Source organism: Protomyctophum parallelum (genome assembly GCF_964188405.1).
Source record: "Protomyctophum parallelum genome assembly, chromosome: 8".
NCBI classification, from domain to species: domain Eukaryota; kingdom Metazoa; phylum Chordata; class Actinopteri; order Myctophiformes; family Myctophidae; genus Protomyctophum; species Protomyctophum parallelum.
Window position 1 is genome coordinate 40844318 of NC_139703.1, and position 27883 is coordinate 40872200.

Genomic DNA, 27883 nt, shown 5'->3' on the forward strand with positions numbered 1-27883 from the left:
TATCCTCGTTTTTCATCATTTTTGACCATGGGCTATAGCCCATATCGTATGGCATACTATAGCACGCCATTTTTCATCGTTTTTGAGGATTTGAAAAAAATTCAAAATTTCAAAAAGTTGGGTTATAGCCCATCGTTTTTTGAATTTTTGAAAAATCAAATTATCCTCGTTTTTCATCATTTTTGACCATGGGCTATAGCCCATATCGTATGGCATACTATAGCACGCCGTTTTTCATCATTTTTGAGGATTTGAAAAAAATTCAAAATTTCAAAAAGTTGGGTTATAGCCCATCATTTTTTGAATTTTAGAAAAAAAAATATCCTCGTTTTTCATCATTTTTGACCATGGGCCTATAGCCCATATCGTATGGCATACTATAGCACGCCATTTTTCATCGTTTTTGAGGATTTGAAAAAAATTCAAAATTTCAAAAAGTTGGGTTATAGCCCATCGTTTTTTGATTTTTTGAAAAATCAAATTATCCTCGTTTTTCATCATTTTTGACCATGGGCTATAGCCCATATCGTATGGCATACTATAGCACGCCGTTTTTCATCATTTTTGAGGATTTGAAAAAAATTAAAAATTTCAAAAAGTTGGGTTATAGCCCATCGTTTTTTGAATTTTAGAAAAAAAAAATATCCTCGTTTTTCATCATTTTTGACCATGGGCCTATAGCCCATATCGTATGGCATACTATAGCACGCCGTTTTTCATCATTTTTGAGGATTTGAAAAAAATTCAAAATTTCAAAAAGTTGGGTTATAGCCCATCGTTTTTTGAATTTTAGAAAAAAAAATATCCTCGTTTTTCATCATTTTTGACCATGGGCCTATAGCCCATATCGTATGGCATACTATAGCACGCCATTTTTCATCGTTTTTGAGGATTTGAAAAAAATTCAAAATTTCAAAAAGTTGGGTTATAGCCCATCGTTTTTTGAATTTTAGAAAAAAAAAATATCCTCGTTTTTCATCATTTTTGACCATGGGCCTATAGCCCATATCGTATGGCATACTATAGCACGCCGTTTTTCATCATTTTTGAGGATTTGAAAAAAATTCAAAATTTCAAAAAGTTGGGTTATAGCCCATCGTTTTTTGAATTTTAGAAAAAAAAATATCCTCGTTTTTCATCATTTTTGACCATGGGCCTATAGCCCATATCGTATGGCATACTATAGCACGCCATTTTTCATCGTTTTTGAGGATTTGAAAAAAATTCAAAATTTCAAAAAGTTGGGTTATAGCCCAACGTTTTTTGAATTTTTGAAAAATCAAATTATCCTCGTTTTTCATCATTTTTGACCATGGGCTATAGCCCATATCGTATGGCATACTATAGCACGCCGTTTTTCATCATTTTTGAGGATTTGAAAAAAATTCAAAATTTCAAAAAGTTGGGTTATAGCCCATCGTTTTTTGAATTTTAGAAAAAAAAATATCCTCGTTTTTCATCATTTTTGACCATGGGCCTATAGCCCATATCGTATGGCATACTATAGCACGCCATTTTTCATCGTTTTTGAGGATTTGAAAAAAATTCAAAATTTCAAAAAGTTGGGTTATAGCCCATCGTTTTTTGATTTTTTGAAAAATCAAATTATCCTCGTTTTTCATCATTTTTGACCATGGGCTATAGCCCATATCGTATGGCATACTATAGCACGCCGTTTTTCATCATTTTTGAGGATTTGAAAAAAATTAAAAATTTCAAAAAGTTGGGTTATAGCCCATCGTTTTTTGAATTTTAGAAAAAAAAAATATCCTCGTTTTTCATCATTTTTGACCATGGGCCTATAGCCCATATCGTATGGCATACTATAGCACGCCGTTTTTCATCATTTTTGAGGATTTGAAAAAAATTCTAAATTTCAAAAAGTTGGGTTATAGCCCATCGTTTTTTTAATTTTTGAAAAAAAAAATTATCCTCGTTTTTCATCATTTTTGACCATGGGCTATAGCCCATATCGTATGGCATACTATAGCACGCCGTTTTTCATCGTTTTTGAGGAATTGAAAAAAATTCTAAATTTCAAAAAGTTGGGTTATAGCCCATCGTTTTTTTAATTTTTGAAAAAAAAAAATTATCCTCGTTTTTCATCATTTTTGACCATGGGCTATAGCCCATATCGTATGGCATACTATAGCACGCCGTTTTTCATCATTTTTGAGGATTTGAAAAAAAATCAAAATTTCAAAAAGTTGGGTTATAGCCCATCGTTTTTTGAATTTTAGAAAAAAGAATATCCTCGTTTTTCATCATTTTTGACCATGGGCCTATAGCCCATATCGTATGGCATACTATAGCACGCCGTTTTTCATCATTTTTGAGGATTTGAAAAAAATTCAAAATTTCAAAAAGTTGGGTTATAGCCCATCGTTTTTTTTATTTTTGAAAAAAGAATTATCCTCGTTTTTCATCATTTTTGACCATGGGCTATAGCCCATATCGTATGGCATACTATAGCACGCCGTTTTTCATCGTTTTTGAGGAATTGAAAAAAATTCTAAATTTCAAAAAGTTGGGTTATAGCCCATCGTTTTTTGAATTTTTGAATTTATTTTTTATCCTCGTTTTTCATCATTTTTGACCATGGGTTATAGCCCATATCGTATGGCATACTATAGCACGCCGTTTTTCATCATTTTTGAGGATTTGAAAAAAAATCTAAATTTCAAAAAGTTGGGTTATAGCCCATCGTTTTTTGAATATTTGAAAAAAAAAAATCCTCGTTTTTCATCATTTTTGACCATGGGCTATAGCCCATATCGTATGGCATACTATAGCACGCCATTTTTCATCGTTTTTGAGGAATTGAAAAAAATTCAAATTTTCAAAAAGTTGGGTTATAGCCCATCGTTTTTTTAATTTTTGAAAAAAAAAATATCCTCGTTTTTCATCATTTTTGACCATGGGCTATAGCCCATATCGTATGGCATACTATAGCACGCCGTTTTTCATCATTTTTGAGGATTTGAAAAAAATTCAAAATTTCAAAAAGTTGGGTTATAGCCCATCGTTTTTTGAATTTTTGAAAAAAAAAAATTATCCTCGTTTTTCATCATTTTTGACCATGGGCTATAGCCCATATCGTATGGCATACTATAGCACGCCATTTTTCATCGTTTTTGAGGATTTGAAAAAAATTCAAAATTTCAAAAAGTTGGGTTATAGCCCATCGTTTTTTGAATTTTTGAAAAATCAAATTATCCTCGTTTTTCATCATTTTTGACCATGGGCTATAGCCCATATCGTATGGCATACTATAGCACGCCGTTTTTCATCATTTTTGAGGATTTGAAAAAAATTCAAAATTTCAAAAAGTTGGGTTATAGCCCATCATTTTTTGAATTTTAGAAAAAAAAATATCCTCGTTTTTCATCATTTTTGACCATGGGCCTATAGCCCATATCGTATGGCATACTATAGCACGCCATTTTTCATCGTTTTTGAGGATTTGAAAAAAATTCAAAATTTCAAAAAGTTGGGTTATAGCCCATCGTTTTTTGATTTTTTGAAAAATCAAATTATCCTCGTTTTTCATCATTTTTGACCATGGGCTATAGCCCATATCGTATGGCATACTATAGCACGCCGTTTTTCATCATTTTTGAGGATTTGAAAAAAATTAAAAATTTCAAAAAGTTGGGTTATAGCCCATCGTTTTTTGAATTTTAGAAAAAAAAAATATCCTCGTTTTTCATCATTTTTGACCATGGGCCTATAGCCCATATCGTATGGCATACTATAGCACGCCGTTTTTCATCATTTTTGAGGATTTGAAAAAAATTCAAAATTTCAAAAAGTTGGGTTATAGCCCATCGTTTTTTGAATTTTAGAAAAAAAAATATCCTCGTTTTTCATCATTTTTGACCATGGGCCTATAGCCCATATCGTATGGCATACTATAGCACGCCATTTTTCATCGTTTTTGAGGATTTGAAAAAAATTCAAAATTTCAAAAAGTTGGGTTATAGCCCAACGTTTTTTGAATTTTTGAAAAATCAAATTATCCTCGTTTTTCATCATTTTTGACCATGGGCTATAGCCCATATCGTATGGCATACTATAGCACGCCGTTTTTCATCATTTTTGAGGATTTGAAAAAAATTCAAAATTTCAAAAAGTTGGGTTATAGCCCATCGTTTTTTGAATTTTAGAAAAAAAAATATCCTCGTTTTTCATCATTTTTGACCATGGGCCTATAGCCCATATCGTATGGCATACTATAGCACGCCATTTTTCATCGTTTTTGAGGATTTGAAAAAAATTCAAAATTTCAAAAAGTTGGGTTATAGCCCATCGTTTTTTGATTTTTTGAAAAATCAAATTATCCTCGTTTTTCATCATTTTTGACCATGGGCTATAGCCCATATCGTATGGCATACTATAGCACGCCGTTTTTCATCATTTTTGAGGATTTGAAAAAAATTAAAAATTTCAAAAAGTTGGGTTATAGCCCATCGTTTTTTGAATTTTAGAAAAAAAAAATATCCTCGTTTTTCATCATTTTTGACCATGGGCCTATAGCCCATATCGTATGGCATACTATAGCACGCCGTTTTTCATCATTTTTGAGGATTTGAAAAAAATTCTAAATTTCAAAAAGTTGGGTTATAGCCCATCGTTTTTTTAATTTTTGAAAAAAAAAATTATCCTCGTTTTTCATCATTTTTGACCATGGGCTATAGCCCATATCGTATGGCATACTATAGCACGCCGTTTTTCATCGTTTTTGAGGAATTGAAAAAAATTCTAAATTTCAAAAAGTTGGGTTATAGCCCATCGTTTTTTTAATTTTTGAAAAAAAAAAATTATCCTCGTTTTTCATCATTTTTGACCATGGGCTATAGCCCATATCGTATGGCATACTATAGCACGCCGTTTTTCATCGTTTTTGAGGAATTGAAAAAAATTCTAAATTTCAAAAAGTTGGGTTATAGCCCATCGTTTTTTGAATTTTTGAATTTATTTTTATCCTTGTTTTTCATCATTTTTGACCATGGGCTATAGCCCATATCGTATGGCATACTATAGCACGCCGTTTTTCATCATTTTTGAGGATTTGAAAAAAATTCAAAATTTCAAAAAGTTGGGTTATAGCCCATCGTTTTTTGAATTTTTGAAAAAAAAAATCCTCGTTTTTCATCATTTTTGACCATGGGCTATAGCCCATATCGTATGGCATACTATAGCACGCCGTTTTTCATCATTTTTGAGGATTTGAAAAAAATTCAAAATTTCAAAAAGTTGGGTTATAGCCCATCGTTTTTTGAATTTTTGAAAAATAAAATTATCCTCGTTTTTCATCATTTTTGACCATGGGCTATAGCCCATATCGTATGGCATACTATAGCACGCCGTTTTTCATCATTTTTGAGGATTTGAAAAAAAATTCAAAATTTCAAAAAGTTGGGTTATAGCCCATCGTTTTTTGAATTTTTGAATTTATTTTTTATCCTCGTTTTTCATCATTTTTGACCATGGGATATAGCCCATATCGTATGGCATACTATAGCACGCCGTTTTTCATCGTTTTTGAGGAATTGAAAAAAATTCTAAATTTCAAAAAGTTGGGTTATAGCCCATCGTTTTTTGAATTTTTGAATTTATTTTTTATCCTCGTTTTTCATCATTTTTGACCATGGGTTATAGCCCATATCGTATGGCATACTATAGCACGCCGTTTTTCATCATTTTTGAGGATTTGAAAAAAATTCAAAATTTCAAAAAGTTGGGTTATAGCCCATCGTTTTTTGAATTTTAGAAAAAAAAAAAAATCCTCGTTTTTCATCATTTTTGACCATGGGCCTATAGCCCATATCGTATGGCATACTATAGCACGCCGTTTTTCATCATTTTTGAGGATTTGAAAAAAATTCAAAATTTCAAAAAGTTGGGTTATAGCCCATCGTTTTTTTAATTTTTGAAAAAAAAAAATATCCTCGTTTTTCATCATTTTTGACCATGGGCTATAGCCCATATCGTATGGCATACTATAGCACGCCGTTTTTCATCGTTTTTGAGGAATTGAAAAAAAATCTAAATTTCAAAAAGTTGGGTTATAGCCCATCGTTTTTTTAATTTTTGAAAAAAAAAATTATCCTCGTTTTTCATCATTTTTGACCATGGGCTATAGCCCATATCGTATGGCATACTATAGCACGCCGTTTTTCATCGTTTTTGAGGAATTGAAAAAAATTCTAAATTTCAAAAAGTTGGGTTATAGCCCATCGTTTTTTGAATTTTTGAATTAATTTTTATCCTTGTTTTTCATCATTTTTGACCATGGGCTATAGCCCATATCGTATGGCATACTATAGCACGCCGTTTTTCATCATTTTTGAGGATTTGAAAAAAATTCAAAATTTCAAAAAGTTGGGTTATAGCCCATCGTTTTTTGAATTTTTGAAAAAAAAAATCCTCGTTTTTCATCATTTTTGACCATGGGCTATAGCCCATATCGTATGGCATACTATAGCACGCCGTTTTTCATCATTTTTGAGGATTTGAAAAAATTCAAAATTTCAAAAAGTTGGGTTATAGCCCATCGTTTTTTGAATTTTTGAAAAATAAAATTATCCTCGTTTTTCATCATTTTTGACCATGGGCTATAGCCCATATGGTATGGCATACTATAGCACGCCGTTTTTCATCATTTTTGAGGATTTGAAAAAAATTCAAAATTTCAAAAAGTTGGGTTATAGCCCATCGTTTTTTGAATTTTTGAATTTATTTTTTATCCTCGTTTTTCATCATTTTTGACCATGGGATATAGCCCATATCGTATGGCATACTATAGCACGCCGTTTTTCATCGTTTTTGAGGAATTGAAAAAAATTCAAAATTTAAAAAAGTTGGGTTATAGCCCATCGTTTTTTGAATTTTTGAAAAAAAAAGAAAATCCTCGTTTTTCATCATTTTTGACCATGGGCTATAGCCCATATCGTATGGCATACTATAGCACGCCATTTTTCATCATTTTTGAGGATTTGAAAAAAATTCAAAATTTCAAAAAGTTGGGTTATAACCCATCGTTTTTTTAATTTAAAAAAAAAAAAAATATCCTCGTTTTTCATCATTTTTGACCATGGGCTATAGCCCATATCGTATGGCATACTATAGCACGCCGTTTTTCATTGTTTTTGAGGAATTGAAAAAAATTCAAAATTTCAAAAAGTTGGGTTATAGCCCATCGTTTTTTGAATTTTTGAATGTATTTTTTATCCTCGTTTTTCATCATTTTTGACCATGGGCTATAGCCCATATCGTATGGCATACTATAGCACGCCGTTTTTCATCATTTTTGAGGATTTGAAAAAAATTCAAAATTTCAAAAAGTTGGGTTATAGCCCATCGTTTTTTGAATTTTTGAAAAAAAAATCCTCGTTTTTCATCATTTTTGACCATGGGCTATAGCCCATATCGTATGGCATACTATAGCACGCCGTTTTTCATCATTTTTGAGGATTTGAAAAAAATTCAAAATTTCAAAAAGTTGGGTTATAGCCCATCGTTTTTTGAATTTTTGAAAAAAAAAATTATCCTCGTTTTTCATCATTTTTGACCATGGGCTATAGCCCATATCGTATGGCATACTATAGCACGCCGTTTTTCATCATTTTTGAGGATTTGAAAAAAATTCTAAATTTCAAAAAGTTGGGTTATAGCCCATCGTTTTTTGAATTTTTGAATTTATTTTTTATCCTCGTTTTTCATCATTTTTGACCATGGGATATAGCCCATATCGTATGGCATACTATAGCACGCCGTTTTTCATCGTTTTTGAGGAATTGAAAAAAATTCAAAATTTCAAAAAGTTGGGTTATAGCCCATCGTTTTTTGAATTTTTGAATCTATTTTTTATCCTCGTTTTTCATCATTTTTGACCATGGGCTATAGCCCATATCGTATGGCATACTATAGCACGCCGTTTTTCATCATTTTTGAGGATTTGAAAAAAATTCAAAATTTCAAAAAGTTGGGTTATAGCCCATCGTTTTTTTAATTTTTGAAAAAAGAATTATCCTCGTTTTTCATCATTTTTGACCATGGGCTATAGCCCATATCGTATGGCATACTATAGCACGCCGTTTTTCATCGTTTTTGAGGAATTGAAAAAAATTCTAAATTTCAAAAAGTTGGGTTATAGCCCATCGTTTTTTGAATTTTTGAATTTATTTTTTATCCTCGTTTTTCATCATTTTTGACCATGGGTTATAGCCCATATCGTATGGCATACTATAGCACGCCGTTTTTCATCATTTTTGAGGATTTGAAAAAAAATCTAAATTTCAAAAAGTTGGGTTATAGCCCATCGTTTTTTGAATTTTAGAAAAAAGAATATCCTCGTTTTTCATCATTTTTGACCATGGGCCTATAGCCCATATCGTATGGCATACTATAGCACGCCGTTTTTCATCATTTTTGAGGATTTGAAAAAAATTCAAAATTTCAAAAAGTTGGGTTATAGCCCATCGTTTTTTTAATTTTTGAAAAAAGAATTATCCTCGTTTTTCATCATTTTTGATCATGGGCTATAGCCCATATCGTATGGCATACTATAGCACGCCGTTTTTCATCGTTTTTGAGGAATTGAAAAAAATTCTAAATTTCAAAAAGTTGGGTTATAGCCCATCGTTTTTTGAATTTTTGAATTTATTTTTTATCCTCGTTTTTCATCATTTTTGACCATGGGTTATAGCCCATATCGTATGGCATACTATAGCACGCCGTTTTTCATCATTTTTGAGGATTTGAAAAAAAATCTAAATTTCAAAAAGTTGGGTTATAGCCCATCGTTTTTTGAATATTTGAAAAAAAAAAAATCCTCGTTTTTCATCATTTTTGACCATGGGCTATAGCCCATATCGTATGGCATACTATAGCACGCCATTTTTCATCGTTTTTGAGGAATTGAAAAAAATTCAAATTTTCAAAAAGTTGGGTTATAGCCCATCGTTTTTTGAATTTTTGAATTTATTTTTTATCCTCGTTTTTCATCATTTTTGACCATGGGCTATAGCCCATATCGTATGGCATACTATAGCACGCCGTTTTTCATCATTTTTGAGGATTTGAAAAAAAATCAAAATTTCAAAAAGTTGGGTTATAGCCCATCGTTTTTTGAATTTTTGAAAAAAAAAAATTATCCTCGTTTTTCATCATTTTTGACCATGGGCTATAGCCCATATCGTATGGCATACTATAGCACGCCATTTTTCATCGTTTTTGAGGATTTGAAAAAAATTCAAAATTTCAAAAAGTTGGGTTATAGCCCATCGTTTTTTGAATTTTTGAAAAATCAAATTATCCTCGTTTTTCATCATTTTTGACCATGGGCTATAGCCCATATCGTATGGCATACTATAGCACGCCGTTTTTCATCATTTTTGAGGATTTGAAAAAAATTCAAAATTTCAAAAAGTTGGGTTATAGCCCATCATTTTTTGAATTTTAGAAAAAAAAATATCCTCGTTTTTCATCATTTTTGACCATGGGCCTATAGCCCATATCGTATGGCATACTATAGCACGCCATTTTTCATCGTTTTTGAGGATTTGAAAAAAATTCAAAATTTCAAAAAGTTGGGTTATAGCCCATCGTTTTTTGATTTTTTGAAAAATCAAATTATCCTCGTTTTTCATCATTTTTGACCATGGGCTATAGCCCATATCGTATGGCATACTATAGCACGCCGTTTTTCATCACTTTTGAGGATTTGAAAAAAATTAAAAATTTCAAAAAGTTGGGTTATAGCCCATCGTTTTTTGAATTTTAGAAAAAAAAAATATCCTCGTTTTTCATCATTTTTGACCATGGGCCTATAGCCCATATCGTATGGCATACTATAGCACGCCGTTTTTCATCATTTTTGAGGATTTGAAAAAAAATCAAAATTTCAAAAAGTTGGGTTATAGCCCATCGTTTTTTGAATTTTAGAAAAACAAATATCCTCGTTTTTCATCATTTTTGACCATGGGCCTATAGCCCATATCGTATGGCATACTATAGCACGCCATTTTTCATCGTTTTTGAGGATTTGAAAAAAATTCAAAATTTCAAAAAGTTGGGTTATAGCCCATCGTTTTTTGAATTTTTGAAAAATCAAATTATCCTCGTTTTTCATCATTTTTGACCATGGGCTATAGCCCATATCGTATGGCATACTATAGCACGCCGTTTTTCATCATTTTTGAGGATTTGAAAAAAATTCAAAATTTCAAAAAGTTGGGTTATAGCCCATCGTTTTTTGAATTTTAGAAAAAAAAATATCCTCGTTTTTCATCATTTTTGACCATGGGCCTATAGCCCATATCGTATGGCATACTATAGCACGCCATTTTTCATCGTTTTTGAGGATTTGAAAAAAATTCAAAATTTCAAAAAGTTGGGTTATAGCCCATCGTTTTTTGATTTTTTGAAAAATCAAATTATCCTCGTTTTTCATCATTTTTGACCATGGGCTATAGCCCATATCGTATGGCATACTATAGCACGCCGTTTTTCATCATTTTTGAGGATTTGAAAAAAATTAAAAATTTCAAAAAGTTGGGTTATAGCCCATCGTTTTTTGAATTTTAGAAAAAAAAATATCCTCGTTTTTCATCATTTTTGACCATGGGCCTATAGCCCATATCGTATGGCATACTATAGCACGCCGTTTTTCATCATTTTTGAGGATTTGAAAAAAATTCTAAATTTCAAAAAGTTGGGTTATAGCCCATCGTTTTTTTAATTTTTGAAAAAAAAATTATCCTCGTTTTTCATCATTTTTGACCATGGGCTATAGCCCATATCGTATGGCATACTATAGCACGCCGTTTTTCATCGTTTTTGAGGAATTGAAAAAAATTCTAAATTTCAAAAAGTTGGGTTATAGCCCATCGTTTTTTTAATTTTTGAAAAAAAAAAATTATCCTCGTTTTTCATCATTTTTGACCATGGGCTATAGCCCATATCGTATGGCATACTATAGCACGCCGTTTTTCATCGTTTTTGAGGAATTGAAAAAAATTCTAAATTTCAAAAAGTTGGGTTATAGCCCATCGTTTTTTGAATTTTTGAATTAATTTTTATCCTTGTTTTTCATCATTTTTGACCATGGGCTATAGCCCATATCGTATGGCATACTATAGCACGCCGTTTTTCATCATTTTTGATTATTTGAAAAAAATTCAAAATTTCAAAAAGTTGGGTTATAGCCCATCGTTTTTTGAATTTTTGAAAGAAAAAATCCTCGTTTTTCATCATTTTTGACCATGGGCTATAGCCCATATCGTATGGCATACTATAGCACGCCGTTTTTCATCATTTTTGAGGATTTGAAAAAAATTCAAAATTTCAAAAAGTTGGGTTATAGCCCATCGTTTTTTGAATTTTTGAAAAAAAAAATCCTCGTTTTTCATCATTTTTGACCATGGGCTATAGCCCATATCGTATGGCATACTATAGCACGCCGTTTTTCATCATTTTTGAGGATTTGAAAAAATTCAAAATTTCAAAAAGTTGGGTTATAGCCCATCGTTTTTTGAATTTTTGAAAAATAAAATTATCCTCGTTTTTCATCATTTTTGACCATGGGCTATAGCCCATATCGTATGGCATACTATAGCACGCCGTTTTTCATCATTTTTGAGGATTTGAAAAAATTCAAAATTTCAAAAAGTTGGGTTATAGCCCATCGTTTTTTGAATTTTTGAAAAATAAAATTATCCTTGTTTTTCATCATTTTTGACCATGGGCTATAGCCCATATCGTATGGCATACTATAGCACGCCGTTTTTCATCATTTTTGATTATTTGAAAAAAATTCAAAATTTCAAAAAGTTGGGTTATAGCCCATCGTTTTTTGAATTTTTGAAAAAAAAAATCCTCGTTTTTCATCATTTTTGACCATGGGCTATAGCCCATATCGTATGGCATACTATAGCACGCCGTTTTTCATCATTTTTGAGGATTTGAAAAAAATTCAAAATTTCAAAAAGTTGGGTTATAGCCCATCGTTTTTTGAATTTTTGAAAAAAAAAATCCTCGTTTTTCATCATTTTTGACCATGGGCTATAGCCCATATCGTATGGCATACTATAGCACGCCGTTTTTCATCATTTTTGAGGATTTGAAAAAATTCAAAATTTCAAAAAGTTGGGTTATAGCCCATCGTTTTTTGAATTTTTGAAAAATAAAATTATCCTCGTTTTTCATCATTTTTGACCATGGGCTATAGCCCATATCGTATGGCATACTATAGCACGCCGTTTTTCATCATTTTTGAGGATTTGAAAAAATTCAAAATTTCAAAAAGTTGGGTTATAGCCCATCGTTTTTTGAATTTTTGAAAAATAAAATTATCCTCGTTTTTCATCATTTTTGACCATGGGCTATAGCCCATATCGTATGGCATACTATAGCACGCCGTTTTTCATCATTTTTGAGGATTTGAAAAAAATTCAAAATTTCAAAAAGTTGGGTTATAGCCCATCGTTTTTTGAATTTTTGAATTTATTTTTTATCCTCGTTTTTCATCATTTCTGACCATGGGATATAGCCCATATCGTATGGCATACTATAGCACGCCGTTTTTCATCGTTTTTGAGGAATTGAAAAAAATTCAAAATTTCAAAAAGTTGGGTTATAGCCCATCGTTTTTTGAATTTTTGAATTTATTTTTTATCCTCGTTTTTCATCATTTTTGACCATGGGCTATAGCCCATATCGTATGGCATACTATAGCACGCCGTTTTTCATCATTTTTGAGGATTTGAAAAAAATTCAAAATTTCAAAAAGTTGGGTTATAGCCCATCGTTTTTTGAATTTTAGAAAAAAAAAATATCCTCGTTTTTCATCATTTTTGACCATGGGCCTATAGCCCATATCGTATGGCATACTATAGCACGCCGTTTTTCATCATTTTTGAGGATTTGAAAAAAATTCAAAATTTCAAAAAGTTGGGTTATAGCCCATCGTTTTTTTAATTTTTGAAAAAAAAAATATCCTCGTTTTTCATCATTTTTGACCATGGGCTATAGCCCATATCGTATGGCATACTATAGCACGCCGTTTTTCATCGTTTTTGAGGAATTGAAAAAAATTCTAAATTTCAAAAAGTTGGGTTATAGCCCATCGTTTTTTGAATTTTTGAAAAAAACAAAAATCCTCGTTTTTCATCATTTTTGACCATGGGCTATAGCCCATATCGTATGGCATACTATAGCACGCCGTTTTTCATCATTTTTGAGGATTTGAAAAAAAATCAAAATTTCAAAAAGTTGGGTTATAGCCCATCGTTTTTTTAATTTTTGAAAAAAAAAATTATCCTCGTTTTTCATCATTTTTGACCATGGGCTATAGCCCATATCGTATGGCATACTATAGCACGCCATTTTTCATCGTTTTTGAGGAATTGAAAAAAATTCAAAATTTCAAAAAGTTGGGTTATAGCCCATCGTTTTTTGAATTTTTGAATTTATTTTTTATCCTCGTTTTTCATCATTTTTGACCATGGGTTATAGCCCATATCGTATGGCATACTATAGCACGCCGTTTTTCATCATTTTTGAGGATTTGAAAAAAATTAAAAATTTCAAAAAGTTGGGTTATAGCCCATCGTTTTTTGAATTTTAGAAAAAAAAAATATCCTCGTTTTTCATCATTTTTGACCATGGGCCTATAGCCCATATCGTATGGCATACTATAGCACGCCGTTTTTCATCATTTTTGAGGATTTGAAAAAAAATCAAAATTTCAAAAAGTTGGGTTATAGCCCATCGTTTTTTGAATTTTAGAAAAACAAATATCCTCGTTTTTCATCATTTTTGACCATGGGCCTATAGCCCATATCGTATGGCATACTATAGCACGCCATTTTTCATCGTTTTTGAGGATTTGAAAAAAATTCAAAATTTCAAAAAGTTGGGTTATAGCCCATCGTTTTTTGAATTTTTGAAAAATCAAATTATCCTCGTTTTTCATCATTTTTGACCATGGGCTATAGCCCATATCGTATGGCATACTATAGCACGCCGTTTTTCATCATTTTTGAGGATTTGAAAAAAATTCAAAATTTCAAAAAGTTGGGTTATAGCCCATCGTTTTTTGAATTTTAGAAAAAAAAATATCCTCGTTTTTCATCATTTTTGACCATGGGCCTATAGCCCATATCGTATGGCATACTATAGCACGCCATTTTTCATCGTTTTTGAGGATTTGAAAAAAATTCAAAATTTCAAAAAGTTGGGTTATAGCCCATCGTTTTTTGATTTTTTGAAAAATCAAATTATCCTCGTTTTTCATCATTTTTGACCATGGGCTATAGCCCATATCGTATGGCATACTATAGCACGCCGTTTTTCATCATTTTTGAGGATTTGAAAAAAATTAAAAATTTCAAAAAGTTGGGTTATAGCCCATCGTTTTTTGAATTTTAGAAAAAAAAATATCCTCGTTTTTCATCATTTTTGACCATGGGCCTATAGCCCATATCGTATGGCATACTATAGCACGCCGTTTTTCATCATTTTTGAGGATTTGAAAAAAATTCTAAATTTCAAAAAGTTGGGTTATAGCCCATCGTTTTTTTAATTTTTGAAAAAAAAATTATCCTCGTTTTTCATCATTTTTGACCATGGGCTATAGCCCATATCGTATGGCATACTATAGCACGCCGTTTTTCATCGTTTTTGAGGAATTGAAAAAAATTCTAAATTTCAAAAAGTTGGGTTATAGCCCATCGTTTTTTTAATTTTTGAAAAAAAAAATTATCCTCGTTTTTCATCATTTTTGACCATGGGCTATAGCCCATATCGTATGGCATACTATAGCACGCCGTTTTTCATCGTTTTTGAGGAATTGAAAAAAATTCTAAATTTCAAAAAGTTGGGTTATAGCCCATCGTTTTTTGAATTTTTGAATTAATTTTTATCCTTGTTTTTCATCATTTTTGACCATGGGCTATAGCCCATATCGTATGGCATACTATAGCACGCCGTTTTTCATCATTTTTGATTATTTGAAAAAAATTCAAAATTTCAAAAAGTTGGGTTATAGCCCATCGTTTTTTGAATTTTTGAAAAAAAAAATCCTCGTTTTTCATCATTTTTGACCATGGGCTATAGCCCATATCGTATGGCATACTATAGCACGCCGTTTTTCATCATTTTTGAGGATTTGAAAAAAATTCAAAATTTCAAAAAGTTGGGTTATAGCCCATCGTTTTTTGAATTTTTGAAAAATAAAATTATCCTCGTTTTTCATCATTTTTGACCATGGGCTATAGCCCATATCGTATGGCATACTATAGCACGCCGTTTTTCATCATTTTTGAGGATTTGAAAAAAATTCAAAATTTCAAAAAGTTGGGTTATAGCCCATCGTTTTTTGAATTTTTGAATTTATTTTTTATCCTCGTTTTTCATCATTTTTGACCATGGGATATAGCCCATATCGTATGGCATACTATAGCACGCCGTTTTTCATCGTTTTTGAGGAATTGAAAAAAATTCAAAATTTCAAAAAGTTGGGTTATAGCCCATCGTTTTTTGAATTTTTGAATTTATTTTTTATCCTCGTTTTTCATCATTTTTGACCATGGGCTATAGCCCATATCGTATGGCATACTATAGCACGCCGTTTTTCATCATTTTTGAGGATTTGAAAAAAATTCAAAATTTCAAAAAGTTGGGTTATAGCCCATCGTTTTTTGAATTTTAGAAAAAAAAAAAATCCTCGTTTTTCATCATTTTTGACCATGGGCCTATAGCCCATATCGTATGGCATACTATAGCACGCCGTTTTTCATCATTTTTGAGGATTTGAAAAAAATTCAAAATTTCAAAAAGTTGGGTTATAGCCCATCGTTTTTTTAATTTTTGAAAAAAAAGAATATCCTCGTTTTTCATCATTTTTGACCATGGGCTATAGCCCATATCGTATGGCATACTATAGCACGCCGTTTTTCATCGTTTTTGAGGAATTGAAAAAAAATCTAAATTTCAAAAAGTTGGGTTATAGCCCATCGTTTTTTTAATTTTTGAAAAAAAAAATTATCCTCGTTTTTCATCATTTTTGACCATGGGCTATAGCCCATATCGTATGGCATACTATAGCACGCCGTTTTTCATCATTTTTGAGGATTTGAAAAAAATTCAAAATTTCAAAAAGTTGGGTTATAGCCCATCGTTTTTTGAATTTTTGAAAAAAAAAATCCTCGTTTTTCATCATTTTTGACCATGGGCTATAGCCCATATCGTATGGCATACTATAGCACGCCGTTTTTCATCATTTTTGAGGATTTGAAAAAATTCAAAATTTCAAAAAGTTGGGTTATAGCCCATCGTTTTTTGAATTTTTGAAAAATAAAATTATCCTCGTTTTTCATCATTTTTGACCATGGGCTATAGCCCATATCGTATGGCATACTATAGCACGCCGTTTTTCATCATTTTTGAGGATTTGAAAAAAATTCAAAATTTCAAAAAGTTGGGTTATAGCCCATCGTTTTTTGAATTTTTGAATTTATTTTTTATCCTCGTTTTTCATCATTTCTGACCATGGGATATAGCCCATATCGTATGGCATACTATAGCACGCCGTTTTTCATCGTTTTTGAGGAATTGAAAAAAATTCAAAATTTCAAAAAGTTGGGTTATAGCCCATCGTTTTTTGAATTTTTGAATTTATTTTTTATCCTCGTTTTTCATCATTTTTGACCATGGGCTATAGCCCATATCGTATGGCATACTATAGCACGCCGTTTTTCATCATTTTTGAGGATTTGAAAAAAATTCAAAATTTCAAAAAGTTGGGTTATAGCCCATCGTTTTTTGAATTTTAGAAAAAAAAAATATCCTCGTTTTTCATCATTTTTGACCATGGGCCTATAGCCCATATCGTATGGCATACTATAGCACGCCGTTTTTCATCATTTTTGAGGATTTGAAAAAAATTCAAAATTTCAAAAAGTTGGGTTATAGCCCATCGTTTTTTTAATTTTTGAAAAAAAAAATATCCTCGTTTTTCATCATTTTTGACCATGGGCTATAGCCCATATCGTATGGCATACTATAGCACGCCGTTTTTCATCGTTTTTGAGGAATTGAAAAAAATTCTAAATTTCAAAAAGTTGGGTTATAGCCCATCGTTTTTTGAATTTTTGAAAAAAAAAAAATCCTCGTTTTTCATCATTTTTGACCATGGGCTATAGCCCATATCGTATGGCATACTATAGCACGCCGTTTTTCATCATTTTTGAGGATTTGAAAAAAAATCAAAATTTCAAAAAGTTGGGTTATAGCCCATCGTTTTTTTAATTTTTGAAAAAAAAAATTATCCTCGTTTTTCATCATTTTTGACCATGGGCTATAGCCCATATCGTATGGCATACTATAGCACGCCATTTTTCATCGTTTTTGAGGAATTGAAAAAAATTCAAAATTTCAAAAAGTTGGGTTATAGCCCATCGTTTTTTGAATTTTTGAATTTATTTTTTATCCTCGTTTTTCATCATTTTTGACCATGGGTTATAGCCCATATCGTATGGCATACTATAGCACGCCGTTTTTCATCATTTTTGAGGATTTGAAAAAAGATTCAAATTTTCAAAAAGTTGGGTTATAGCCCATCGTTTTTTTAATTTTTGAAAAAAAAAATATCCTCGTTTTTCATCATTTTTGACCATGGGCTATAGCCCATATCGTATGGCATACTATAGCACGCCGTTTTTCATCATTTTTGAGGATTTGAAAAAAATTCAAAATTTCAAAAAGTTGGGTTATAGCCCATCGTTTTTTGAATTTTTGAAAAAAAAAAAAAATCCTCGTTTTTCATCATTTTTGACCATGGGCTATAGCCCATATCGTATGGCATACTATAGCACGCCATTTTTCATCGTTTTTGAGGAATTGAAAAAAATTCAAAATTTCAAAAAGTTGGGTTATAGCCCATCGTTTTTTTAATTTTTTAATTTATTTTTTATCCTCGTTTTTCATCATTTTTGACCATGGGCTATAGCCCATATCGTATGGCATACTATAGCACGCCATTTTTCATCGTTTTTGAGGATTTGAAAAACATTCAAAATTTCAAAAAGTTGGGTTATAGCCCATCGTTTTTTTAATTTTTGAAAAATAGAATTATCCTCGTTTTTCATCATTTTTGACCATGGGCTATAGCCCATATCGTATGGCATACTATAGCACGCCGTTTTTCATCATTTTTGAGGATTTGAAAAAAATTCAAAATTTCAAAAAGTTGGGTTATAGCCCATCGTTTTTTGAATTTTTGAAAAAAAGAAAAAAAATCCTCGTTTTTCATCATTTTTGACCATGGGCTATAGCCCATATCGTATGGCATACTATAGCACGCCATTTTTCATCGTTTTTGAGGATTTGAAAAAAATTCAAAATTTCAAAAAGTTGGGTTATAGCCCATCGTTTTTTGAATTTTTGAAAAATCAAATTATCCTCGTTTTTCATCATTTTTGACCATGGGCTATAGCCCATATCGTATGGCATACTATAGCACGCCGTTTTTCATCATTTTTGAGGATTTGAAAAAAATTCAAAATTTCAAAAAGTTGGGTTATAGCCCATCGTTTTTTGAATTTTAGAAAAAAAAATATCCTCGTTTTTCATCATTTTTGACCATGGGCCTATAGCCCATATCGTATGGCATACTATAGCACGCCATTTTTCATCGTTTTTGAGGATTTGAAAAAAATTCAAAATTTCAAAAAGTTGGGTTATAGCCCATCGTTTTTTGATTTTTTGAAAAATCAAATTATCCTCGTTTTTCATCATTTTTGACCATGGGCTATAGCCCATATCGTATGGCATACTATAGCACGCCGTTTTTCATCATTTTTGAGGATTTGAAAAAAATTAAAAATTTCAAAAAGTTGGGTTATAGCCCATCGTTTTTTGAATTTTAGAAAAAAAAATATCCTCGTTTTTCATCATTTTTGACCATGGGCCTATAGCCCATATCGTATGGCATACTATAGCACGCCGTTTTTCATCATTTTTGAGGATTTGAAAAAAATTCTAAATTTCAAAAAGTTGGGTTATAGCCCATCGTTTTTTTAATTTTTGAAAAAAAAATTATCCTCGTTTTTCATCATTTTTGACCATGGGCTATAGCCCATATCGTATGGCATACTATAGCACGCCGTTTTTCATCGTTTTTGAGGAATTGAAAAAAATTCTAAATTTCAAAAAGTTGGGTTATAGCCCATCGTTTTTTTAATTTTTGAAAAAAAAAATTATCCTCGTTTTTCATCATTTTTGACCATGGGCTATAGCCCATATCGTATGGCATACTATAGCACGCCGTTTTTCATCGTTTTTGAGGAATTGAAAAAAATTCTAAATTTCAAAAAGTTGGGTTATAGCCCATCGTTTTTTGAATTTTTGAATTAATTTTTATCCTTGTTTTTCATCATTTTTGACCATGGGCTATAGCCCATATCGTATGGCATACTATAGCACGCCGTTTTTCATCATTTTTGATTATTTGAAAAAAATTCAAAATTTCAAAAAGTTGGGTTATAGCCCATCGTTTTTTGAATTTTTGAAAAAAAAAATCCTCGTTTTTCATCATTTTTGACCATGGGCTATAGCCCATATCGTATGGCATACTATAGCACGCCGTTTTTCATCATTTTTGAGGATTTGAAAAAAATTCAAAATTTCAAAAAGTTGGGTTATAGCCCATCGTTTTTTGAATTTTTGAAAAATAAAATTATCCTCGTTTTTCATCATTTTTGACCATGGGCTATAGCCCATATCGTATGGCATACTATAGCACGCCGTTTTTCATCATTTTTGAGGATTTGAAAAAAATTCAAAATTTCAAAAAGTTGGGTTATAGCCCATCGTTTTTTGAATTTTTGAATTTATTTTTTATCCTCGTTTTTCATCATTTTTGACCATGGGATATAGCCCATATCGTATGGCATACTATAGCACGCCGTTTTTCATCGTTTTTGAGGAATTGAAAAAAATTCAAAATTTCAAAAAGTTGGGTTATAGCCCATCGTTTTTTGAATTTTTGAATTTATTTTTTATCCTCGTTTTTCATCATTTTTGACCATGGGCTATAGCCCATATCGTATGGCATACTATAGCACGCCGTTTTTCATCATTTTTGAGGATTTGAAAAAAATTCAAAATTTCAAAAAGTTGGGTTATAGCCCATCGTTTTTTGAATTTTAGAAAAAAAAAAAATCCTCGTTTTTCATCATTTTTGACCATGGGCCTATAGCCCATATCGTATGGCATACTATAGCACGCCGTTTTTCATCATTTTTGAGGATTTGAAAAAAATTCAAAATTTCAAAAAGTTGGGTTATAGCCCATCGTTTTTTTAATTTTTGAAAAAAAAGAATATCCTCGTTTTTCATCATTTTTGACCATGGGCTATAGCCCATATCGTATGGCATACTATAGCACGCCGTTTTTCATCGTTTTTGAGGAATTGAAAAAAAATCTAAATTTCAAAAAGTTGGGTTATAGCCCATCGTTTTTTTAATTTTTGAAAAAAAAAATTATCCTCGTTTTTCATCATTTTTGACCATGGGCTATAGCCCATATCGTATGGCATACTATAGCACGCCGTTTTTCATCATTTTTGAGGATTTGAAAAAAATTCAAAATTTCAAAAAGTTGGGTTATAGCCCATCGTTTTTTGAATTTTTGAAAAAAAAAATCCTCGTTTTTCATCATTTTTGACCATGGGCTATAGCCCATATCGTATGGCATACTATAGCACGCCGTTTTTCATCATTTTTGAGGATTTGAAAAAATTCAAAATTTCAAAAAGTTGGGTTATAGCCCATCGTTTTTTGAATTTTTGAAAAATAAAATTATCCTCGTTTTTCATCATTTTTGACCATGGGCTATAGCCCATATCGTATGGCATACTATAGCACGCCGTTTTTCATCATTTTTGAGGATTTGAAAAAAATTCAAAATTTCAAAAAGTTGGGTTATAGCCCATCGTTTTTTGAATTTTTGAATTTATTTTTTATCCTCGTTTTTCATCATTTCTGACCATGGGATATAGCCCATATCGTATGGCATACTATAGCACGCCGTTTTTCATCGTTTTTGAGGAATTGAAAAAAATTCAAAATTTCAAAAAGTTGGGTTATAGCCCATCGTTTTTTGAATTTTTGAATTTATTTTTTATCCTCGTTTTTCATCATTTTTGACCATGGGCTATAGCCCATATCGTATGGCATACTATAGCACGCCGTTTTTCATCATTTTTGAGGATTTGAAAAAAATTCAAAATTTCAAAAAGTTGGGTTATAGCCCATCGTTTTTTGAATTTTAGAAAAAAAAAATATCCTCGTTTTTCATCATTTTTGACCATGGGCCTATAGCCCATATCGTATGGCATACTATAGCACGCCGTTTTTCATCATTTTTGAGGATTTGAAAAAAATTCAAAATTTCAAAAAGTTGGGTTATAGCCCATCGTTTTTTTAATTTTTGAAAAAAAAAATATCCTCGTTTTTCATCATTTTTGACCATGGGCTATAGCCCATATCGTATGGCATACTATAGCACGCCGTTTTTCATCGTTTTTGAGGAATTGAAAAAAATTCTAAATTTCAAAAAGTTGGGTTATAGCCCATCGTTTTTTGAATTTTTGAAAAAAAAAAAATCCTCGTTTTTCATCATTTTTGACCATGGGCTATAGCCCATATCGTATGGCATACTATAGCACGCCGTTTTTCATCATTTTTGAGGATTTGAAAAAAAATCAAAATTTCAAAAAGTTGGGTTATAGCCCATCGTTTTTTTAATTTTTGAAAAAAAAAATTATCCTCGTTTTTCATCATTTTTGACCATGGGCTATAGCCCATATCGTATGGCATACTATAGCACGCCATTTTTCATCGTTTTTGAGGAATTGAAAAAAATTCAAAATTTCAAAAAGTTGGGTTATAGCCCATCGTTTTTTGAATTTTTGAATTTATTTTTTATCCTCGTTTTTCATCATTTTTGACCATGGGTTATAGCCCATATCGTATGGCATACTATAGCACGCCGTTTTTCATCATTTTTGAGGATTTGAAAAAAGATTCAAATTTTCAAAAAGTTGGGTTATAGCCCATCGTTTTTTTAATTTTTGAAAAAAAAAATATCCTCGTTTTTCATCATTTTTGACCATGGGCTATAGCCCATATCGTATGGCATACTATAGCACGCCGTTTTTCATCATTTTTGAGGATTTGAAAAAAATTCAAAATTTCAAAAAGTTGGGTTATAGCCCATCGTTTTTTGAATTTTTGAAAAAAAAAAAAAATCCTCGTTTTTCATCATTTTTGACCATGGGCTATAGCCCATATCGTATGGCATACTATAGCACGCCATTTTTCATCGTTTTTGAGGAATTGAAAAAAATTCAAAATTTCAAAAAGTTGGGTTATAGCCCATCGTTTTTTTAATTTTTTAATTTATTTTTTATCCTCGTTTTTCATCATTTTTGACCATGGGCTATAGCCCATATCGTATGGCATACTATAGCACGCCATTTTTCATCGTTTTTGAGGATTTGAAAAACATTCAAAATTTCAAAAAGTTGGGTTATAGCCCATCGTTTTTTTAATTTTTGAAAAATAGAATTATCCTCGTTTTTCATCATTTTTGACCATGGGCTATAGCCCATATCGTATGGCATACTATAGCACGCCGTTTTTCATCATTTTTGAGGATTTGAAAAAAATTCAAAATTTCAAAAAGTTGGGTTATAGCCCATCGTTTTTTGAATTTTTGAAAAAAAGAAAAAAAATCCTCGTTTTTCATCATTTTTGACCATGGGCTATAGCCCATATCGTATGGCATACTATAGCACGCCATTTTTCATCGTTTTTGAGGAATTGAAAAAAATTCAAAATTTCAAAAAGTTGGGTTATAGCCCATCGTTTTTTTAATTTTTTAATTTATTTTTTATCCTCGTTTTTCCTCATTTTTGACCATGGGCTATAGCCCATATCGTATGGCATACTATAGCACGCCATTTTTCATCGTTTTTGAGGATTTGAAAAACATTCAAAATTTCAAAAAGGTGGGTTATAGCCCATCGTTTTTTGAATTTTTGAAAAATAGAATTATCCTCGTTTTTCATCATTTTTGACCATGGGCTATAGCCCATATCGTATGGCATACTATAGCACGCCGTTTTTCATCATTTTTGAGGATTTGAAAAAAATCTAAATTTCAAAAAGTTGGGTTATAGCCCATCGTTTTTTGAAAATTTGAAATTTATTTTTAATCCTCGTTTTTCATCATTTTTGACCATGGGATATAGCCCATATCGTATGGCATACTATAGCACGCCGTTTTTCATCGTTTTTGAGGAATTGAAAAAAATTCAAAAATTCAAAAAGTTGGGTTATAGCCCATCGTTTTTTGAATTTTTGAATTTATTTTTTATCCTCGTTTTTCATCATTTTTGACCATGGGCTATAGCCCATATCGTATGGCATACTATAGCACGCAGTTTTTCATCATTTTTGAGGATTTGAAAAAAATTCAAAATTTCAAAAAGTTGGGTTATAGCCCATCGTTGTTTGAATTTTAGGAAAAAAAAATATCCTCGTTTTTCATCATTTTTGACCATGGGCCTATAGCCCATATCGTATGGCATACTATAGCACGCCGTTTTTCATCATTTTTGAGGATTTGAAAAAAATTCAAAATTTCAAAAAGTTGGGTTATAGCCCATCGTTTTTTTAATTTTTGAAAAAAAAAAATATCCTCGTTTTTCATCATTTTTGACCACGGGGTTACCGTAAGGCATACTATAGCACGCAGTTTTTCTACATTTTTGAGGATTAAAAAAAAAAAAAAAACATCGTTTTTTTAATTTTTGATTATTTTTTTTATCCTCGTTTTTCATCATTTTTGAACATGGGCTATAGCCCATATCGTATGGCATACTATAGCACGCCGTTTTTCATCGTTTTTGAGGAATTGAAAAAAATTCTAAATTTCAAAAAGTTGGGTTATAGCCCATCGTTTTTTGAATTTTTGAAAAAAAAAAAAATCCTCGTTTTTCATCATTTTTGACCATGGGCTATAGCCCATATCGTATGGCATACTATAGCACGCCGTTTTTCATCATTTTTGAGGATTTGAAAAAAAATCAAAATTTCAAAAAGTTGGGTTATAGCCCATCGTTTTTTTAATTTTTGAAAAAAAAATTATCCTCGTTTTTCATCATTTTTGACCATGGGCTATAGCCCATATCGTATGGCATACTATAGCACGCCATTTTTCATCGTTTTTGAGGAATTGAAAAAAATTCAAAATTTCAAAAAGTTGGGTTATAGCCCATCGTTTTTTGAATTTTTGAATTTATTTTTTATCCTCGTTTTTCATCATTTTTGACCATGGGTTATAGCCCATATCGTATGGCATACTATAGCACGCCGTTTTTCATCATTTTTGAGGATTTGAAAAAAGATTCAAATTTTCAAAAAGTTGGGTTATAGCCCATCGTTTTTTTAATTTTTGAAAAAAAAAATATCCTCGTTTTTCATCATTTTTGACCATGGGCTATAGCCCATATCGTATGGCATACTATAGCACGCCGTTTTTCATCATTTTTGAGGATTTGAAAAAAATTCAAAATTTCAAAAAGTTGGGTTATAGCCCATCGTTTTTTGAATTTTTGAAAAAAAGAAAAAAAATCCTCGTTTTTCATCATTTTTGACCATGGGCTATAGCCCATATCGTATGGCATACTATAGCACGCCATTTTTCATCGTTTTTGAGGAATTGAAAAAAATTCAAAATTTCAAAAAGTTGGGTTATAGCCCATCGTTTTTTTAATTTTTTAATTTATTTTTTATCCTCGTTTTTCCTCATTTTTGACCATGGGCTATAGCCCATATCGTATGGCATACTATAGCACGCCATTTTTCATCGTTTTTGAGGATTTGAAAAACATTCAAAATTTCAAAAAGGTGGGTTATAGCCCATCGTTTTTTGAATTTTTGAAAAATAGAATTATCCTCGTTTTTCATCATTTTTGACCATGGGCTATAGCCCATATCGTATGGCATACTATAGCACGCCGTTTTTCATCATTTTTGAGGATTTGAAAAAAATCTAAATTTCAAAAAGTTGGGTTATAGCCCATCGTTTTTTGAAATTTTGAAATTTATTTTTAATCCTCGTTTTTCATCATTTTTGACCATGGGATATAGCCCATATCGTATGGCATACTATAGCACGCCGTTTTTCATCGTTTTTGAGGAATTGAAAAAAATTCAAAAATTCAAAAAGTTGGGTTATAGCCCATCGTTTTTTGAATTTTTGAATTTATTTTTTATCCTCGTTTTTCATCATTTTTGACCATGGGCTATAGCCCATATCGTATGGCATACTATAGCACGCAGTTTTTCATCATTTTTGAGGATTTGAAAAAAATTCAAAATTTCAAAAAGTTGGGTTATAGCCCATCGTTGTTTGAATTTTAGGAAAAAAAAATATCCTCGTTTTTCATCATTTTTGACCATGGGCCTATAGCCCATATCGTATGGCATACTATAGCACGCCGTTTTTCATCATTTTTGAGGATTTGAAAAAAATTCAAAATTTCAAAAAGTTGGGTTATAGCCCATCGTTTTTTTAATTTTTGAAAAAAAAAATTATCCTCGTTTTTCATCATTTTTGACCACGGGGTTACCGTAAGGCATACTATAGCACGCAGTTTTTCTACATTTTTGAGGATAAAAAAAAAAAAAAAAACATCGTTTTTTGAATTTTTGATTATTTTTTTTATCCTCGTTTTTCATCATTTTTGAACATGGGCTATAGCCCCTACCGTACGGCATACTATAGCACGCCGTTTTTCATCATTTTTTAGGATTTGAAAAAAAATCTAAAATTGAAAAAAAACATGGGTTATAGCCCATCGTTTTTTGAAATTTTGATTTTTTTTTTAACCTCGTTTTTCATCATTTTTGAACAAGGGCTATAGCCCCTACCGTAAGGCATACTATAGCACGTAGTTTTTCATCATTTTTGAGGATTTGAAAAAAAATTAAAAATTAAAAAACATGGGTTATAGCCCATCGTTTTTTGCATTTTTGAATTTCTTTTTTAACCTCGTTTTTCATCATTTTTGAACAGGGGCTATAGCCCCTACCGTAAGGCATACTATAGCACGCAGTTTTTCTACATTTTTGAGGATAAAAAAAAACAAAAAAACATGGGTTATAGCCCATCGTTTTTTGAATTTTTGATTATTTTTTTTATCCTCGTTTTTCATCATTTTTGAACATGGGCTATAGCCCCTACCGTACGGCATACTATAGCACGCCGTTTTTCATATTTTTTGAGGATTTGAAAAAAAATCTAAAATTCAAAAAACATGGGTTATAGCCCATCGTTTTTTGAATTTTTGATTATTTTTTTTACCTCATTTTTCATCATTTTTGAACATGGGCTATAGCCCCTACCGTAAGGCATACTATTGCACGCCGTTTTTCATCATTTTTGAGGATAAAAAAAAAAAAAAAAAACATGGGTTATAGCCCATCGTTTTTTGAATTTTTGATTTTTTTTCTTAACCTCGTTTTTCATAATTTTTTAACTTGGGCTATAGCCCCTACCGTAAGGCATACTATAGCGCGCTGTTTTTCATCATTTTTGAGGAGTTGAAAAAAATGAAAAAATGAAAAACACGATGGGTTATAGCCCATGTTCTTTGAATTTTTGATTATTTTTTTATCCTTTTTCATCATTTTGGACCATGGGCTATAGCCCATATTGTACGGCATACTATAGCACGCCGTTTTTCATCATTTTTGAGGATTTGAAAAAAATTAAAAAAACGATGGGTTATAGCCCATCGTTTTTTGAATTTTTGGAGAAAAAAATATATCCTCGTTTTTCATAATTTTGTATGTAGGACTAGTAGCATGCCAAAGTTTGTGCTATTGCCATAGAGAATGCATTGGGCGTTTAAGTTAAATAACTCAGAAACTATAAAACATTTCAAAGTAAAAAGTTCCAGCATGTGTCTCCACAGTAAGCTGAATAATAAAAAAGTGTGAATGGAGTTTCTAGGTGAAAGTGATTTTTGACGCACCAATGTCTGCCATTGAGCCCCATTGTAAATTTGAAAGCACTATATTTCTAAAACTATGAAACATTTCAAATATTCCTTTTCAGGCAAACATGTCCACCGTAAGATGAACCTAAGTAGGCTAGAAGGGGGTTGCTAGGTGTAAGTTGTAATTTCTAAGTAGACTTTTAACCCAACTGTAGGGAGTACAAACACAGTAAAGAGCCTGGTGGTTATCATCTATGAAAAGGAAACAATGAGCAGAAAATGAACCATGTAAATACAACAAATTGAGCAGAGCACCGCAGGGAGTTGAACCCCGTTCTGGTAAACCAGGAGTACCAAACCAGTGCCTTAGTTTTATAATTTACAGGTCCAAATCAGTCATTAGTTTCAAATTTGCTAAATATTTTAAAAACTTACTCTTGCCGACCTCCTGCAGCAAGATAATTTTATGATACAAAAAAGCTAAAGTCCTTAACAGTTTGAAGAATTACAGTACATTTCAAGAACAACTCAATACAAAGATTGTTAACTGTGAGTGGACGACACTAAAAACATTTAGAGACGTACAAATAGACACTTCTATATAGTCAAAGAACAGAACAGGAATTCATCATAAAGGAGGTAAAAAGGTAAAAAAAACATTGAGGGGGAAAAGGGGTGGGGGGGGATTGAGATTTTACCGAGGGCCAGTTTCGAAATTGCAGCCGTCCGTATAGGTGCCCTTTGAGGGCGGTTTTGAAGGAGTCAAGGGGTTTGCATGTCTTGATGACTGTAGGTAGGGCGTTCCAC

General features: G+C 31.5%; 1 long non-coding RNA gene across 1 annotated transcript in view; it reads right to left on the minus strand.

The window, feature by feature from the left end:
* LOC310863116 overlaps positions 1 to 27883 on the minus strand; it is a 367874-nt gene that overhangs the window by 122680 nt on the left and 217311 nt on the right. The gene's annotated exons all lie outside the window — the stretch shown is intronic.